The sequence below is a fragment of the Petaurus breviceps genome, unplaced genomic scaffold (genome assembly GCF_028583685.1).
Source record: "Petaurus breviceps papuanus isolate PSGF00001 unplaced genomic scaffold, PetGlider_PUasm1.0 91067, whole genome shotgun sequence".
NCBI classification, from domain to species: Eukaryota; Metazoa; Chordata; class Mammalia; order Diprotodontia; family Petauridae; genus Petaurus; species Petaurus breviceps.
Window position 1 is genome coordinate 459,987 of NW_027187407.1, and position 18,940 is coordinate 478,926.

General features: G+C 39.5%; 1 protein-coding gene across 2 annotated transcripts in view; it reads right to left on the reverse strand.

The window, feature by feature from the left end:
* Positions 1-18,940, reverse strand: part of CD86 (CD86 molecule) — a 174,917-nt gene that overhangs the window by 77,039 nt on the left and 78,938 nt on the right. The window contains exon 1 of one of the 2 annotated variants that reach the window (XM_069079635.1): positions 15,969-16,116. The exons of the other annotated variant lie outside the window; for it this stretch is intronic. The gene's annotated coding sequence lies outside the window, so the exon portion shown is untranslated. Of the gene's footprint in view, positions 1-15,968; positions 16,117-18,940 lie in introns of those variants that run through there. 2 annotated transcript variants of the gene reach the window in all.

Sequence of the window (18,940 nt, forward strand, 5' to 3'; positions counted from 1 at the left end):
GTCACTTATCCCTGTCTCACTCAGTTTCCTCATCTGTAAAAAGAGCTGGAGAAGGAAATGGCAAAAGACGCCAGTATCTCTGCCAAGAAAACTGCAGAAGGGTTCAGGAAGAGTCAAACACGACTGAAATAACTGAACAACAACAAACTCTTCAGTAAGCTATTTAAAACCTTCCTCAGTCTGACTCCAGTCTCATTTCACATTACACCCATTAACACAGTATTCCAGACAAACTGGCCAACTGGCTTCAAATTCTTCAAACTTAGCATTTCTTCTGCCTCCGTGACTTTGCATGGGCTCTTCCCTTGTCTGGAATCGAATGCCTCCTTTCATCTACTTCTTAGAATCCTTAGCTTCCTTCACAGCTCAGCTCAGCTTCCACTTCCTATGGGAAGCCTTTTCTGATCCTTTTAAGTTGTTAGCATTCAAAATTATTATTATTATTCAAATTTATCCTCAAATTATCTTACATGTACTTATCTGCATACACATCATACCTTCCAGAGAGTGTAAGCTCTTTGAGGATATTTTATTTTACCTTTATAGATCTAGTATCTAGCTTGATGCTTTGCACATAGTAGGCACTCAACAAATGTTTGTTGAATTGAATTGAACTTGTTTAAGTGAAATTAGATTACATAGGTCACTAAGAGAGAAAAGAATTGTTTTTTTATAGAAACCTTGGCAGATCTTTTCCATTTTTTTCGTTATTTGTTGCCTTTATAATTTCCGCCTTTCACAGTCTGTCTTGGGGCTGGCTAGGTGGCACAGTGAATAGAGCACTGGCCCTGGAGTCAGGTGGACCTGAGTTCAAATCAGCCTTAGACACTTAACACTTACTAGTGTGATCTTGGGCAAGTCACTTAACCCTAATTGCCCTGCCTTCCCCCCTCCCCCTCCAAAAAAACCCAATCTGTCTTAATTGGGTTTCTTTCTTGGTTTTCCCTCCACTTCTTCCATATATAAACCTAGTGGTTATTTTAAAGTAACTTAGCCTCACTATAGGTAACTCTCACTTAACAAAATATATGATGTCACTAAAGCTTACTTTGAAGATAGCTTTTGCTAGATTAGTTCTATCTTTAAACTAGCTTCCATTATAAGTTTCCGTTATAAGATACATTATGCCTCACATGTAAGAATGTAACAAACCTTTTAAGGTTGACATTTACCAAAAACTGAAAACTTGTCAGTAAATACTACAATAATAGCTTTCAGCATATTATGAGTAATATTGCATAGCACACAAAATAAGAATACCAAAAAGTGAAAATATAAGAAAACACCAGGAGAGTTCAACATGACTGAAACAACAACCAGGAATCCTGAAACCCCTATCATTACATTATTTGCTTCTGTCTCACATATTATTCACTCTGCTCTGTCAAGGTGGCAATACCTAAAGTAAATTGGCTAAGTTTTTCACCTCCTGTAAACCACATACAATTACAAGGCTACACAGGACAGAATTTCCCCTACCCACATACTTTACCTATCAATTCATCTTTCACACCATGGTCAGATAAGAATACATAATCTATTATCCACCCTTCTGATCACCTTGTGCCCACAACAGGACGAAGGACAAAAAACAACCACCTACAACAGTATAGGATTTGGAAATCATGAAGTTTGTGCCCAATGAGATAGAGGGAAATAGCTGACACCCAAGAAATACCTATGGGTGTCATAAATGTACCACCAAGGTACATCTATTCTAGTACAGCTTGCTGTGCAGGGCCAAAGAGCCCTAGATATCCCTGAAGCCTCTGAGCACATCCTTACACTGTGATGAAAGCATGCCACGCCTAGCTTGGCTCTATAGTCTGGAGGGGTATTTAGTGAGAAGGCAAGCTAAGTCTGACTCATTAGCAACCTCACTATATTTAGGTGGTGCCTCGAATAAAGCACATGAGGATAGATAGTTTCAGCTATTTATATGTGTGGAATGGGAGAAAGGGTGGGATGAGGGTTGTAGGATGAGGGTAAAGGCATTCCTCCCCTTGAGGTTTAATGGAGCAGAGTATTATATATGAGTAGCAAGTAAGAATGTGGGCGCATTTTAACAACATCTGTAAAAATGAATTCCAAACTTTCATCAATACAATGACCTACTACAATTCCAGAAGAATCATGATGAATCATGCTACCCACCTCCTAACAAAGAGCTGATGGAGTCAGAATGCAAAAGGATATATATGTATGTCTATATAGATATAGATAGATTGATATATGTGTGTGAATGTATGTATGTGTATATATGTGTATGTGTGTATATATATATATATATATATATACATATACATATATAGAGAGAGAGATGGTGGGAGATAGATAGAGAGATAGATTATAGTAGATAGACCTGGCCAATACAGGAATTTGTTTTGTTTGACTATACATGTTTGTAACATAGGTTTTGTTTTTCTATCTTCCTCAATGTGGAGGGAGGGGAGGGAGAGTAGGTGGATTTTTGTTGATTGAAAAAAATTAACTTAAAAAATTTTGATTCCAAACTTCCTCTAGTGAGGGGCAAAGGACAAATCTGCTAACCTGAAAAGGGAAAATGGAGATGTGGAAATTCCATGAAAAGGAGAAGGAAGAAAACATGGCTTGGATGAATATAGTATTATCTCATCAGTGGTGGTATAGTGTGATATCAAAACCCAGCTTACAGAATCCTGGCAGAATCAAAGTCCATTAAAGTCCTTGAGCTTTGGTTTAGTGAACAATGGTGTTATTATTAATAGAAATGGGGTGACTAGTAGGAAGACGCTTTGAAAAGCTTGTCAATCAATCCATAAGTGTTTCCTGAGTGCCCACATATGCCAGACCCTCATCATGCTCAACTGGAGCAATTAGATGATGTTTTATATGAATCAGATGTTCTGATTTCAAGTTCAATGCTTTTTTTTTCTCCCCATTATACCAAACTGGGCTAGGAACTAAAAAAGAATGCTGGAATCCTGGTGAAACTTTTTGGCCCAATATATCCATGTGCCCACTTAAAAATGATTCATTGAAATGGCAAGATCATTCCCAAAAGGTCATGTGAAAGAGTAGCATTTGACAATGTCTTCATCAAAGTGGTTTCCAGTTTCCTTTCAGCTCCCTCCTTCCTCAATTTCTAAAACAAGTAGCTTCCCATCTTATTGAAATGATTTGGACCATGGGAATTTGGGCAGCCAAAGGAAAACTCCCAAATATTCCAATTGGGATTCCTGTGGTTCTTCTGACAGTCTTATTCTGATCCCTCTTTCTCTTTTAGGGAACTGGCTAACAGATTTTCATGTGGCTGCGTTTGGAGGGTTAGAATGAAATCTTTATTCATCTTCATAACCAGGATCTGGAATCTCTAGGCATTTTGAACTCCAGAGAGGAAAAGCTTATCAACTCAATTCTTTCACAGCATTCAGAATTAGATCCCCTCTAGTCCAGTAAGGTGAACAAATTCAATTGTAAACACTAATCTGTTCCTGCCCTTAGGGAGCTTACAGTCTAATATTCTGAAAATAGCATATATATAATTACAAGACAAGGTGGAATATATTGAGAACAAAAGAGAAACCCAGACTGTTGCTATGAAAAAACTTGAAGGAGAGAAGTTTCATACCTGAACTGGGACATAAGGAAAAGAAGAATTTTGAAAGGTAAAGATGAGAAGAGAGTGTGTTGCAAAAACAGGATATGACCTGCTGAATGCATGGGGACAAGACAGTACATGACATGACATGATCAATTAATAATTAGTCTACAGTTTGAGTGAGAAGGGACGAATGAAAAGTACATAAACAAAAGTCATAATAGTTAACATTTACACAGCATCTATTACATGCTAGACATTGTGTTAAGTGTTTTACAAATATCATCTCATTTGATCCTCCCAATAACACTGAGATATAGGTGCTATTGTTATCGCCATTTTGCAGATGAGGAAACTGAGGCAAACAAGTTAAATGAGTTGTCCAGGGTCACACAGCTAGAAGCCAGATTGTGGAAGATTAACAAGTTTGTTTCTGACCTTGTAGGCAAGGGGGAGAGAGACAGAAGGGTTGTTGACAAGGGAGTGGCAAAATCAAACATGCAATAGGAAAATTAATTTGGCAGCTTTGTGAAGAGACTTGTAACCAATTAAGGGACTATTTCAGTAGTCTGAGAACACATAATTCACCCAAGTCTTGCTAATTATGCCTTCGATATCCTTCAAACTGGTCTCTTCATTGCTGTTCCTTTTGCCACCTCTCTCATTAATTTTTATTATTAATATTATTATTAATTAATTTTTGCCAACACTCTCATTAATTCTCATCAGGAATATTGCAATATTCTACATGGTCTCCTTTCCCTCCTCCTAGAATGTACAAATAAAATGAAAATTTTGTTGTCACCTGTAGCAGCAAGCACCCCAAGCGTCCCCAGGGTGGCTGCCAGTACAGGTTCTTAGATCTGCTTTATTAAAGGAAAGCAACTCAAAATGGGTTAACAAGCTTACTTTAATCAGTCAAATATGTATCATTTACCTAGTTCAGGGGAAAAAGGTCAGCACCCCGAACTTCAGAATATACAGACAGAATTATCAAGACAGAGAAACAGATCAAGTAGACAGTTTCCAAACTGTCCAACCATTACATCCAAACCAAATCAACATCGGGGTTTTTCAAAGCCGGAGGGCTCTCAACAACAGCTTCCCAGAGTCTCATCTGATCAAATCACAGAACACTTCTCAAAGTGAGCCCCAAAACAAAGCCTCAAATCAGGGTTTATATAGCCTTCTCCTGGCTCAGAGAATGTAACAACCTTTTGGACCCACTGGCCAATCAAAAAGTATCTACTGAAAAACAAGCCTCCTACCCCAGGCTCTAGGTGCACTTTTGCCAAGGGGCAGGGAAGATCTTAAAAATTTACATTCCCATTACATCCCCCCTCCTTGCTCCTCTTCCCAGACCCAAGCACGCACTTAAACAGTTGTTCAGTGTTGAACATCAATTTGGACCCAATATTCCAACTTCTCAAACTAATTTTGCATCTTGATTCTGGTATCTCAGCACCAAAGAATCTCAAAGACCATCTTGAAGGCTTAGGTCAATTGCCACTTCTTTTCATGAAACCTTACCTGATTCCCTGAAAACCCATAGCATTCATCTGTACCTTTTTTGTGTTTTTATTTTATTGTGACTTGTATTACAGCTGTGTATAATAACAAAAATACTGAATGATAATAATAACTAGCATTGACATGGTGCTTTAAGGTTTGCAAAGCACTTTAGAAATATTATCTCATTCAATTTTCAGAACACCTATCTGGAAAGTAGGTGTTATTATTATCCCTATTGTACAGTTGAGGAAACTGAGGCAGACAAGGGTTTAGTAACTTGTCCAAGAAGTGTCTGAGGCAGGATTTGGACTCAAATCTTCCTGTGCTCTATCCTCTTCCTCAGGGCTCTATCCACTGCCTATATTATCCCTCCCCTATAGGATATAAGGTTTTTAAAGGTCAAGGATTGTTTCTTAATCGCTTTTGTTTCCCCCTCCTCTTTCCAGACCCAAGTACACAGTAGTTACTCAATAAACTTAGTTGTTGAACATCAATTTGAACCCAATGTTCCAGTTTGTCAAACTAATTTTGTATCTTGATTCTGCTATCTCAGCACAAAAGAATCTCAAAGCCAGAAGGGAATTCAGAAGCCATCTATAGGCCAACCTGTAGCAGAATAGAAATTCCTTCTATGGCAAACTCAAGGGGTCATCTGATCTCTGATGGAAGACTTCCAGCAAAGAGAAATCTATACCTGCCCAAGGCAGCCCATTCCATTAGAGGCTGCTAAGGGGAACAATGGATAAAGTATTGGGCCTAGAGTAAATATTACCCGAGTTAAATCCTGCTTTACAAACCTACCAGCTGTGTGACTCTGGGAAAGTCACTTAAACTCTCTGGAATTCAGTTTCCTCATCTGTAAAACAAGGGGATTGCACATGATGACCTCTAAGGTTCCATCTAACTTAGACTTTTGTATGGCTCTAATTTTTAGGAAGTTCTTCCTTACATCAGGCATAAATCTGCTTTTCTATAACTCTTAGTCAATAAGCATTTATTATAAAAAGCATATATTTATTATGAAAAGCACTTACTATGTGCTGGGTTCTGTACTACATACTAGGGATGCAGAAAGAGGCAAAAGACAGGTCCTGCCCTCAATCACTACATTGCTGACAATCTATTTTTTAAAATATTTATTCTTTTTTTCTTTTTTAGTTTTCAGCATTGATTTTTATAAGATTTTGAGTTCCAGATTTTTTTTCTCCCTCCCTCCCCAAAACAGCAAGCAATCTAATATAGGCTATTCATGTATAATCATATTAAACATATTTCCACATCAGTTATGTTGTGAAAGAAGAATTGGGATAAAAGGGGAAAACCACAAGAAGGAAAAAGGCAAAAAAAAAAATAGTATGCTTTTATTTGCATTCAGACTCCATTTTTCTTTCTCTGGATGTGGATAGCATTTTCCATTATGAGTTTTCTGGAATTGTCTTAGATCATTGTATTACTGAGAAGAACTTAAATCTATCAAAGTTGATCATCACACAATGTGGCTGTTACTGTGTACAATGTTCTACTAGTTCTGCTCACTTAATTCAGCATCAGTTCATGTAAGCCTTTCCAGGTTTTTCTGAAATCTGCCTGCTCTTCATTTCTTTCTTTTTTTTTTAAAGCAATTGGGGTTAAGTAACTTCCTCAAGGTTACATGGCCAGGTGTTTCTGGGTGGGTGCTAAGTGTCTGAGCCCGGATTCAATCCCCAGGTTATCCCGATACTGGAGCTGGTGATCTTACTCGCTGTGCTACCTGGCCACCCCTGCTCTTCATTTCTTATAGCACAACAGAACTCCATTATACTCACATACCAGAACTTGTTCAGCCATTCCCCAATTGATAGGCATCCTTTTCATTTCTAATTCTCTGCCACCACAAAAAGAGCTGCTATAAACATTTTTGTACATATGAGTCCTTTTCCCTTTTTTATTATCTCTTTGGGATATAGCCCTAGTAATGGCATTGCTGGATCAAAGGGGATGCACAGTTTTATAGCCCCTTTGGGCACAGTTCCAATTTGCTCTCCAGAATGGTTGGATCAGTTCACAACTCCACCAACAATGCATTAGTGTGCTGACAATCTATTCAAGGAGACAACAAGCAAACAAATATGTACAAACTATATCCAGGATAAATAGGAAGCAATTTTTAGAAGAGAAGGCACTAGAATTAAGGGGGCTTGGGAAAAGCTCCCTATAGAAAATGAGATTTTAGTTAGAACTTAAAAGAAGCCAGGGAAGCAAGAAAGTAGAGGTGAGGAGGGAGAACCTTCTCAGGATGAGGGAGACAGAGTAAATGCCAAATTAACTCCACTGCTCCTGGTTCTGTACTTCTTCTCTGTGGTAGTTCATCAGGTACTTGTACAGTGTAATTAGGTCCACATTTGATAAAGTAAGGGACTTTATCAAATACTCTGCTGAAACCAAGTCAAGCCTAGACCTCCATTTCTTAAGTGCTCTTCATCTCCTGCCATAAGACAGAGCTCTTTGGCAGAGCTGTCATTTTGATGCTAAGCAGTAAGGTGTATTTTTTGGTGCATTTTACAGATAAGAAAGGTGAGGTCCAGGGAGGAAACAGGGTATAATTGAAAGAGCATTGAACTTGGCATTCTAGGCCTAGAGTTCAAAACCCAGTCCTGTCAATTAATCCCTCCATGAATGTGGGCAATTCACTTAACCTTCTAAAAGGATCCTAGATCTAGAGCTGAAAGGGGCCTCAGAGACCACCTAGTCCAACTCCTTCATTGTATAGATGAGGAAACTGAGGCCCAGGAAAGTTCCATATCTTGCCTAAGGTCCCATACAGAGCTAGAGGTAAGATGGCTGAGTCCTCTGGCTGCAGTCAGTGCTCTTTGAACTGAACAACACTACCCCAGTTTTCTCAATAAAATGAGGTCCCTTTAAGCTGTAGAACTATCATCCAGTGATTCAAAGGGGTCATTGTGGCTCATTTGAGGACAAACCTGTTCGCTCCTGAGTTATCACATATGCAAAGCAAGATTCCCTGACTCTGATCCTTAGGCCAGTCAACACAAAACTGAGAGAAGTTAACAGGAAGTACATGGCAGGTGGCCCAAAGGGAGCTAGTGATGGTCTTAACTTAAGTGATACTCATCCCAGCTTAACTCCTTAAGACTGGACGTCTCCAGGGAAAGGACAGCAACACAGACTGGAGCTCAGGAGAGAGTATATCTAGGCTGAAGAGGGATTGCCAGATCATAAGCCCCCATGACTTCTCAGATTCCTTCCAGTTACAAATCTTTGATCCTTCAAGGACAAAGAAGAGGAGGAGAAAGAGAAGGAAAAGAAGGAGGAAGAGGAAAAGGGGAAAAGAAAACAGGACTACTTACATACTAATTATCTTTGTATTTCCTTTTGCCTAACAACATACATGATGGTATTTAATGGGTATAAAATGACTAAATGAAAGTATATTTGGAAATCATCTATATATAGACATGACAATTAATTAAAGCTCCAAGAATAGATGAGTGTTTCCTCCCACAACGGGAGGAAGGAAGGGGTCTAACTCTGTGATTCACTTACCAACTTACTCTATGACTTTGAGTAATTCACTGCCCCACTCAAACCCTCGATCTCCTGATTTATAAAATGAGGGGGTTAGACTAGATCAGGATCAGGAACCTTAGCTCAAGATCTGTGAACTTGTTTTTTTAAGACATTATGACAACTATATTTCAATATAATTCACTTTGTTGTATTATTCAGTTTTTAGTCATTGCCAACTCTTCATGAACCCATTTGGGGTTTTCTTGGCAAGGATACTGGAGTGCTTTGCCACTGCCTTCCCTAGCTCATTTTATAGATGAGGAAACTGAGACAATCAGGGTTAAGAGACTTGCCCAGGGTTATACACCCAGCATCTGAGGTTGAATTTGAACAGACTGCAGCCTGGCACTCAGTGCACTATGGCGCCACCTAGTGAAACATTTCTGCTACTCTGGAGTTAATCATTGCACACATCCAACCAATAATTCACCTAGTTTTGATAACAGGCTTATTGCATTAACTCTGACAACAATCTCTTTAAGTTGTTTGCAATGGGTTTTTGCTCCCTACATCCACTTTAATGTTATGGTGCTAGAGCTCTCCTGCTACAAAACAGGAAGTTGATTTCTGATAAAGTGACTAAGTCTAGAGTATAATATGATAACAGTGGAAAGAACAGGTCCTCTGAAGACCTGAGTTCAAATCTCACCTCTGACACTAGCTACTTGAGGTCAAGCAAGTCACCTAACCTCCCTGGCCTTCCGTTTCCTTAAATGTAACAAAGCAGGGGGTTGGACTGAACAGCCTCGGAAGTTCCTTCCAGCTCTAGAACTACTATACCAAGTATTTTTGTTTGTCAGAAAACAATAGAATTGAGGTTGTTCAAAAATTTACACTCACTCATGATGCCCTCTCTCTGTACATACATGAGAAATTGCTGAAAAAAAATTAAAAATTTGTATTTCTGCCCTCTGATTTTAAATGTTTAGTTGTAGTTATGCAGAATCATAGATTTCCATGATCAGCACCCCAGGTGATTTAAAGGAAAAGTCCCACAATTTCCTAAGTGACAAACTGAAGAAAAAGAAACTCTCAGTTCCACGTTTCTAGAGGAACATTCTTAGAAACTTAGTAGATTTTCGTTTTATTGGGACTAGGAGGGGGTCATATGCTCACATGACCTTAAAATTTTCACTTCAAGGATGCTTTTTATTGGTTTGTTTAAGTATAGTTTCAGATGTTAGAGGTCTAGCTTTTTCCCACTGGCTGGGAACAAAAATTCTGAAGCCGAGCTATTTGCATTATCTTTTCTCCCAAACCCACCTCTCTTTAGAACTTCCTTATTTCTGTCCTGGACTCCAGCAGTCTCAGAGGTCATCCTAGACTCCTCATTCCTCCTCTCTCCACATGGCCAAACAGTTGCCAAAACTTATTTCTACCTCCCCCAAATCTCTCAAATCCAATCCCTTCTCTCTATTCATAGAGTCACTACCCTAATTCAGGTCCTGATCATCTCTTACCTGGTTTACTGACAAAATTTTCTATCCCTACCTCAAGCTTCTCACCTTGTGAATCTATCTTCCCCATAAGCTGCCATGGTGATTTTCCTAAAACACAGGTCATTCCCCTACTCCAAAAACTCCTTTGTTCACTCATTGCCCATAGAGTCCCATATAAACTTCTCCACTTAGCATATAAATAAAGCCTGTCACAGTGTGTCCCCAAAACTACCTTTCCAATCTCATTGTATATTACTTACCTTCGCACTGTGGTCCAGGCAAACTGACTGACCTTTCTGTTCCTCATACATAACACTCCTCTTTTGTACTGTTCTTTCCCCTCTGCTTGGAATTCCCTAGGTCTTTTCTCAGCATTGGAATCCCTAGTTTCCTGCCCAACTCAGATCAAGCACTACCTTCTACATTAACATGAAGCCTTTCTTAATCTGCCATCCACCTTCACTACCATTCAACAAATCAACAAATGGTTATTAAGTGCTTTGTGCCAGGGACCGTGCTAAGAGACCCTACCCTCAAGGAGCTTACAACATACAAAAATATTGCACAAAAGAGATCTATATACTATATATGAAAGTAATAAGATAAGACAGCTTTTAGCAGCTAGGGATCTGAAAAGGCTACCTGAAGAGGGAAAGATTTGAGCTGAGTATCAAAAGGAGTCAAGAAATGGAAGTGAGGAGAGAGAGGTTTCCAGATCTTTAGCCTAGCCAAGAAAAGGTGAGTAGGAAGATCAGAGGATCCTGTAGGAGCATCAACAGAAGACTGTTGTCACATGCCTGGAGGGAAATAAAGTATAAGACTGAAAAGGTGGGCAAGGTACAGATTGTGAAGGGCATATAAAGTATACATAAAAAGCATGAACCCTTCCCAACTTCTAGGAAGTTTTCCCCATCAAGGCAGATCATCAATTGCTCTGCAACTTAATGGTCTAAGAACTTCACCTGGGCACACTGAGAGCTTAAGAGACTTGCTATGGTTACTCAGTAAATGTCAGAGAAAGACCTTGAGTTCAGGTCTTCCTGATTTGGAAGCAAAATCTGTATTCACTATATCATATTAATTTTAAATTATTTAGGATTAAAATCTTCATCCCCTTTGACCCAACCATTCCATTACTGGGCATATTTCTGCAAGGAGGCCAAAGACAGAAAGGTCCAATAGATACCAAAATATTAACAAGGTAATGATACCATACATTTTATAATGATAGAGTTCAAACCTATTTCTTCAACTCTCTTTTATTTCAAATGTGATCATATTTGCAAACCTTAAAGTTTTATGTCAAAGCTATCACCATCATCATTATCACTATCAGCAGCAGAAACATCATCACCATCATCATCAGCATCATCACTACTACCACCACCATTACCATCACCAGCACCACCACCACCATCATCATCACCATCATTTTACCCAGGTTCCAAGTAAATAAGGGAAAGGCACTAGCAGCTGGGGGGACTGGGATAATCCTCCTGCAGAAGCTGAAACTTACCTGAGTCTTAAAAGAAATCGGAGAAATTAAGAGGCAGAAATAAGGTGGGAGAGCTTTCTCAAGGTCATGGAGTCAAGACTTCCAGGTCATGTGAGCAAAAAGAAGTAGATATTTTCTCTGATCCCCACAACCCTCCAAACATCTCCAAAACAGAAATTATGCACCAAAGATAAAGCAACTTCAGCTATCTCCATGGTTTAGGATACAGAATACAAAAGAAAGTTTTTAAAATGAAACAAAACAAAATTTGAACGGACACATACTGACCCTGAGCTCACTCAGCATTCCTCCCCTTCCTTCCACACTGCTTGTCAAGAGACCTCAGTAAACTACTCTCTTCTCTTTTCTTTCTATACCCTCTCTTTGAATGATCTCATCAGCTCCCATGGATTCAATTTTCATTTATATTCAGATAATTGCCATCTATGTAGTTGTCTACAGATACAGACCCAGCTGATATCTTTCTTCTGACATCCAGCCCCTTATCACCAAGTGCTCCATGGCTATTTCTCCACTGGATGTCTTGTAGGCATCTCTAGTTCTGCATGTCCTAAACAGAACTCATCAACCTTCCCCTCCCCGGCCCCTCCCCCCAACTCACTCCTCTTCCTATATGGTCAAGGATACTCCCATCCTTCCAGTCACTCAAGCCTGTAACCTCACAGTTATCCCTGACTTTCCCAGAAGTCATCCATTGCCAAGTTGATTCGAGCCCCACATTGTGTCTCCTATATATCCCCCTTCTCTCCATTCACAGAGCCATCATTCTTGCTCAGAACCTTATTGCTTCCTAATTGGTCTCCCTGCATCTTTTCTCACCACTCTAATCCATTTGCCACTTCACAACCCAGTCTACTTTTACAGGGTTATCAAATATGAGTCCCCTTCTTCATGTTCCAGTCAAACTGGCTGATTTGCTCTTTCTCCTGCTTACATTCCTTGTGGTATCTCTGTGCCTTGGAAAAGGTTGCCCCAAGCCTGAAATTCTTGCCTTTCTTTAAATCTGCCTTTTCCCTAAGGTTTATCCCTGCTACTAATGCATGTAATTTTACTTTATATTTACTCTCTATATTTTCTATATGTTCTTTCCCTTCAAGGACAGGAAGTGTTTTGGGTTTTTTTGGTCTTTGTATCCCTAGTGCCTGGAACACTTAATGAATACTTAGTGATCAACTCCATGGGATTAGAGGTTTCTATCAGAACCTGATATTTGCCCAGTTCTCTTTTGGTCTCCATTCATTTACCCCCCTCCCATTTATCCCACTGATTCCGATTTTCCTCTTATCTCCACCCCCCCCCACACACACACACACATACACACAAAGTCTCTTCCACACAATTTAGCACTTAATTATATTCTATTTTGTAGAAAGCTTGCTATTGTTTTTATGTATGTCGGACTTCTCTCCCCAACTAAGCTACAGCCTCAGAGTATGTTAGAGCTAGAAGAGAACATAGAGATATTCTCATCCAACCTTCCCATTTCACAAATTGATAGCAGAGCTGAGGCAAGAACTGAGATCTCTGAACTCTCAAGACTACAAATTTTTTCCTCTTGTTCTTCCTTTATTCTCATAGCACCAAGAGAGTGGACACATAATAAATACTTGTTTAGTCCATTGGTTGAAGTAGATAAAAAGGTTCTAATTATTTTTTGAGTAGCATTGTATTCTGGGGATTTTCTGAGCGGGATTAGTATGTAATTCACCTTTGTAGCACCTCTAGGGATTTTTCTTTTCTTACATTCACTCTGATCTTTAATACATTCCAGGAAGATGTCTGAACACTTCCCAATTCCAATTCTACTTTGGTTTTTCTACTTGTTAATATAAATGATATGGAAACAAAAATTTCACTAGAAACCTCTTCTCTCTTTATAGTCTCATCATTACTAGAGATTCTGCCATTAGAAAACCCCTAACATCGGGAGTTCTTAACCTGAGATATATGAACTTGTTTGTTTTTAAAATAAATGATAACTATATTTCATTATAATTAGTTTCCTTTGCAATACTATTTATTTTTATTTTATGACTTCAAAGTCAATGTTCTAAGACGGGTCCATAGTCCCCAGAATCAGATTTTCAAAGGGATCCATGACACAACAAATGTTGAGAACTCCTCTCCTAACTCATCTATTTGCTGATGCCAAGGGCAGAAGAGAATCTAACTTGCACATTAGACCTGATTACATATACATGATGTGCATGTGTGTGGAGGGAAAAAATGGGGTCCAGTTCTGACATCCTCTAAAAGAAGATCTCATAAACTCATTCACACTAAGGGGTCAGGGCCCTAATATTTTGCCTTTCTCTGAAGTATCTGCATTTTTTTTTTTTAGAAAAAGTATCAGAAGAAAAGAACACTTAACACAATTTAATAAACTCTAAATGGTGAAATTCCAGGCATGAGGATAAAGAAATATTTGGGACAGGGGCCCATGGCTAATCCTCACATTGTGTCTAGGAGGTGAATGTCTTCTCTGATTATATCTGATCTGACATGGGTAAACTCATTTATTTCTAAACGTGCTTAGGTTGGGTGGGTGGGGGTCTAGCTGAATATTTTTGGAAATTCCCATCAAGACCCAGATTGATGTTTTCTCCTGACCTCTCCCCACAATTTGCTTTAGTAAAAAGGCTTAGATGAATGAGTCAAATGATAGTTTCAATGGAACTTTCAAAAAATTTTGAATGAGACATCTCTTACCTTTCAGAGGGAAGGAGGGAGGAGAGAGAGAGACACAGAGAGAGAGAGAGAGAGAGAGAGAGAGAGAGAGAGAGAGAGAGAGAGAGAGAGAGAGAGAGAGAGAGAGAGAAATCTAGCCAACCTAGGGGGCCAATGGCCAGAAACTTCTAAGGTTCTAAATCCTAAATTATTCTTTCACAGATAGTAAATATTTATTAAGTGATTATTATGTGCTAGGCACTGAGGCAAGGGCTGGGAACACCAATAAAGGCAAAAGGCACTCCCTGTTCTCAAGGAGCTCACAGTCTAATGGGGGAGACAACATGTCAGTTGTGTGTGTATACATACGTATGTATATATAAACATATATGTGTATACACACATTATATATATATACACATATAGATATTAACTAACAAAGGGTCATAGATTTAAAACTAGGAGGGACCTTGGACATTATCTAGTACAACCCTCTCATTTTATAAATGACGAAACTAAGTTCCAAAAAGGAGAAATGACTTGCCTACAGTAAGTAGTAGAGTCAGGATTTGAACTCAGGTCCTCTCCATTTAAATCCATCATTCTGTTCACTTGCCCTATGGTCCTGGAATTTGAACTCAGATTCTCTGGCTCAAAACATTCAGTACTCTTTTTATGGATACCAAACTACAGTTTTGTGTTCATTGTTCTTAACCTTAAAAGCTAGCTAAATGAAACAAAATCAACAAAACAAACAAACAAAAAACCCAAACTTCCCAAAGCTAAGTTGAGCTGCTTTGGAAAGGTTTTGTGTCTTTTCAAATTGTCTTTCAATTCTGTGGTTTAGTGGCCTGTGGAACTCTTATCTCTGAGCGAAAAGTATCAATCAATTGAGAAGCATTTATTAAGCACCTCCTGTGTGCCAGATACCGTGCTAGGTAGGAGAGATACATGTAGAGAAATGAAGCAGTCACAGTCTCAAGAAGCTTACAAGACTCCCAGCGCCTACAGGAAGGTAGGAACTAGGTCAGGGCATCCTTCCACTATGTCTCCCTTCAGCGCACCTCACAGCAAACTGCTTCATGACTTCACTTTCAGCCCAGGCTTAGCTTTAAGCACAACATTTTGACCATCTGGTCATAACAATAATAATAGTTATTATTATTATTACATTGTATATATATTACATGTAGTATTTATATATTACACTAATTATTAGTTATGACAGTATGGTATATTATGCTAATTAGTAACAATTAGCATATCATACTAATTATTTGTATTTATTAATTATTTTTATATTTATATAGCACTTTAAGTTTTGCAAAGCACAGTACACATTATCTTAGTTGATCATAGGACTTTAGAGCTGGAATGGGATTAGAAACTGAGGCCCAAAGAGGTTAATAAAGTTCTTGGGCAGCAGTTTAAAGCCAACGTACACATGGCTTTTGCAGGAGAAAGAACCTTAGACTTGCAGTCAGAGGCGCTGGGTTCCAATCCAGTTCTGCCATGCACTATCTGCATGTCCACAAGGTCTCTCTAGGTCTGTTTCCTTGTCTGTAAATGAGGACTAGATGACCACGAAGGTCCCTCCTAGTTCTTTATCTATAAGAAAATCAGGCTCATTTTGAGTTTAGATATTTACAGATACCTTTGAAAAAAGCAACCAAACTCTCTCACTCACCCAGTGGTGGGCTGGTCCTTGTACGCTCTCCAGTCCAGGGAGGCTTCTTCACCTGGTGCCTGGCGGCTCCTTTCTCTGTACTTGAACTGAAGTCTGTCTCTAAAGTAATAACTCCTCAATCTGACCTGTTCCTCTTTTTCATCTGGGAACTTCCCCACCCTTGTAGAAAAATGTAACTCTTTCTTCCCTGGTTAAAATCGTGTAGTTTTTAGCTTACTTTGAAGATTCTTGGTGGACACAAACAAAAATGCAAGCGACCAACCCCAGGACCTGACTTTTCAGTCTTCTTAATTTTATAATCAAGTCTTTGGGGATTTTTTTGAGGATAACTAGGGGGTCAGGAATAGAGTCCAGGGTGAATCACTGATGAGGCACAAAGTGCCCCCTCCCTGGGCCATTCACCACAAGTCTTTCCTGTCCACATTTCTCGGGGTATGTGGGAATCCCCTCCTTAGCTGTAAACAGGGTAAACCATTATAGGAAAGACTAAACCCAGAGGCTGAACAAGTGACACAACAAAATTACTTTGTATTTATACCTCACTGCTAGCATTGCTGGATGTCCCAAGGCCTCTGAGCCCATTCTCCAGTTCCCAAGTCCTGTCTTGCTTGAATGGGCATTCTATGCCCCTTCCAGACATTCACTGAAGCCGGAAAAACCAGTCACAGCTCTAAACCCAAGCCAAACTGCCATGGAAGTTTGCTCTTTACCATCAAAATTAAAGTCTTTTACTTTTAGAGGGAGAAATAAAGGTTCCAAAAAATCACTCTGGTTAATGCTGCTACCCGCTTTTGTCTGGACCATTGCAATAGCCTCCCTTTAACTCGAAACTTCCTTCTCCAAAACATCCTTCCACATGCCTGCCAGATCCATATCCCTAAAGTACCAGTCTGACTGTATTACTCCCCTGTTCCAGAAGCTCCAGGGGCTCCTCTTGCCTCTTATCAAACTCCTGCTTGAAACGTCAAGCCCTTTCTTTATAATCAAGCCTATTTCTCTTAACATGCTTATCCTTTTCTATATTATATTTCTATATTATTCACTATTCCTTTTCACGTACTCCTGTGTTCCATTTCAGCCAAAATGTCTTACTTTCTGTTCCTCCTCTAGAGCATTCTGTCACACAGGCTGCCTAGAATGTACTCCCTCGGCACCACTGCCTCTGAGAATTCCTAGTTTCCTTCAAAGCTCAAGTACCACCTATTACACAAGGTCTACTCTGATTCCCCCCAAGTTGTTAGGGCCTTTCCAGCCCCCTCCTGCTAAAATTACTCTGAATTGACTTTGCATATGTAACATGTACATTCTTGCTCATTGCCTCAAGGTCATGCAGAATACATCTCCCCTCAAAGTTCTAGACTCTGTTTTTTTTGCTGCTCTCAGTTCAGGCCCTACTGGGTATATTTCCCCCATTTCTAGGAGGTTGATGATTAGAACACCATCCATTTAACATCTAACATTGATTAGCTTTTTCAAAAAGATATTGACTTCAAAGACACAGCCAGAACAAACTGGCAAACAAAAATAAAAACAATCTCCCCTTCCCAACACTTCTGGAGTAAACTCTCCCCTATGACACTTCAACCTCTGGGGGAGTTATCTAGAAACTTAACTCAGTTCCTACACAGCACTGGTTCTTCCAAAATTCATGTCCAGATGTGCATGACCACTGGGCAGAGTCCCAAAGGTCATTCACAAAGGTCACTCCTTAGTCTTCTAGTCATCAATGCTTTGCTGGCTGCAAACCTGAATTTAGGAATGACAGAAGATAGCATAGTCCTCCAGACCTTTCTAACCCACAAGGTTATAAGCTTCATTCACATCCTTCACACCAAGCTTCTTCATAGTGCTGAAACAATGAGCCCTTAAATGCATGTGTAGACAATTAATCCAGTCATAGAATGTCTACACTTCCCTCTCAGGCCTTCATAATTTTCCTAGATGTAACTCCTTAGCATTCTCCATAGGGAGAACCCAACTTAGCAAGCTAATGGGGGTTGCACATGTACCAGATTCCTATTACCCATCTATTTTATATTTTATTTGTATACACCTGGTTTGAACATAAACTCCTTGAGGCAAGGACTGTTTTCATTTCACCTTTGGTTCTCCAGCACTTAATATAGTACTTGGCACACTTGCTATTGTTTGGTTGTTTTTCAGTCATGTCCAACTCTCCATGACCCCATTTGGGATTTTCTTGACAGAGACCCTAGAGTAGTTTGCCATTTCCTTCTCCAGCTCATTTTACAGATAAGGAAACTAAGGCAAACAGAGTTAAGTGACTTGCCTAGGGTCACACAGCTAGTAAGTGTCTAAGGCCAGATTTGAAGCCATGAAGATGAGTCTTCCTGATTCTAAGCTCAGTGCTCTAACCACTGCCTCTCTTATTTTCTTTCCCTCATTCATTGCTCCCTTTTCCCAACTCTTCTTCCCAAATACAACAACCACAAAATTAATTTTTTGCTTGAAAAACTCCAACATTTCCAAAAAATTTAGGTCTAGAGTTAGTCACTATGTATCTGCTTAATCAGGGTTTTATTCTGCAAAAAGGTGGCATCACACCAATCTTTAGTGAACCTGATCTTCTACGTTAACATGGTGGCAGTGGTTGAAAGTGTAAGAGATGATAGCTTTGATACTGGGCATTGTGGTTCTTGAGGAAGTGGGGACATAAAAGTCACCAGTAACCACTACTCCTCATTACTTCTGTTCCCTTTGTCCTCCCCCAGAAGGAAGATAAATTATGCAATGGTGAGAGGGCTGGCTTTAGAGTCAGGAAGATCTAAGTTTAAATCCAGCTGTGTGTTCAGTCATTTCTTCAATTGTGTCTGACTCTTCATGACCCCATTTGGGGTTTTCTTGGCAGAGATACTTGAGTGTCTCATCATTTGCTTCTCCAGCTCATTTTACAGATGAGGAAACTGAGGCAAACAGGGTTAAGTGACTTGCCCAGGGTCACAACACAGCTA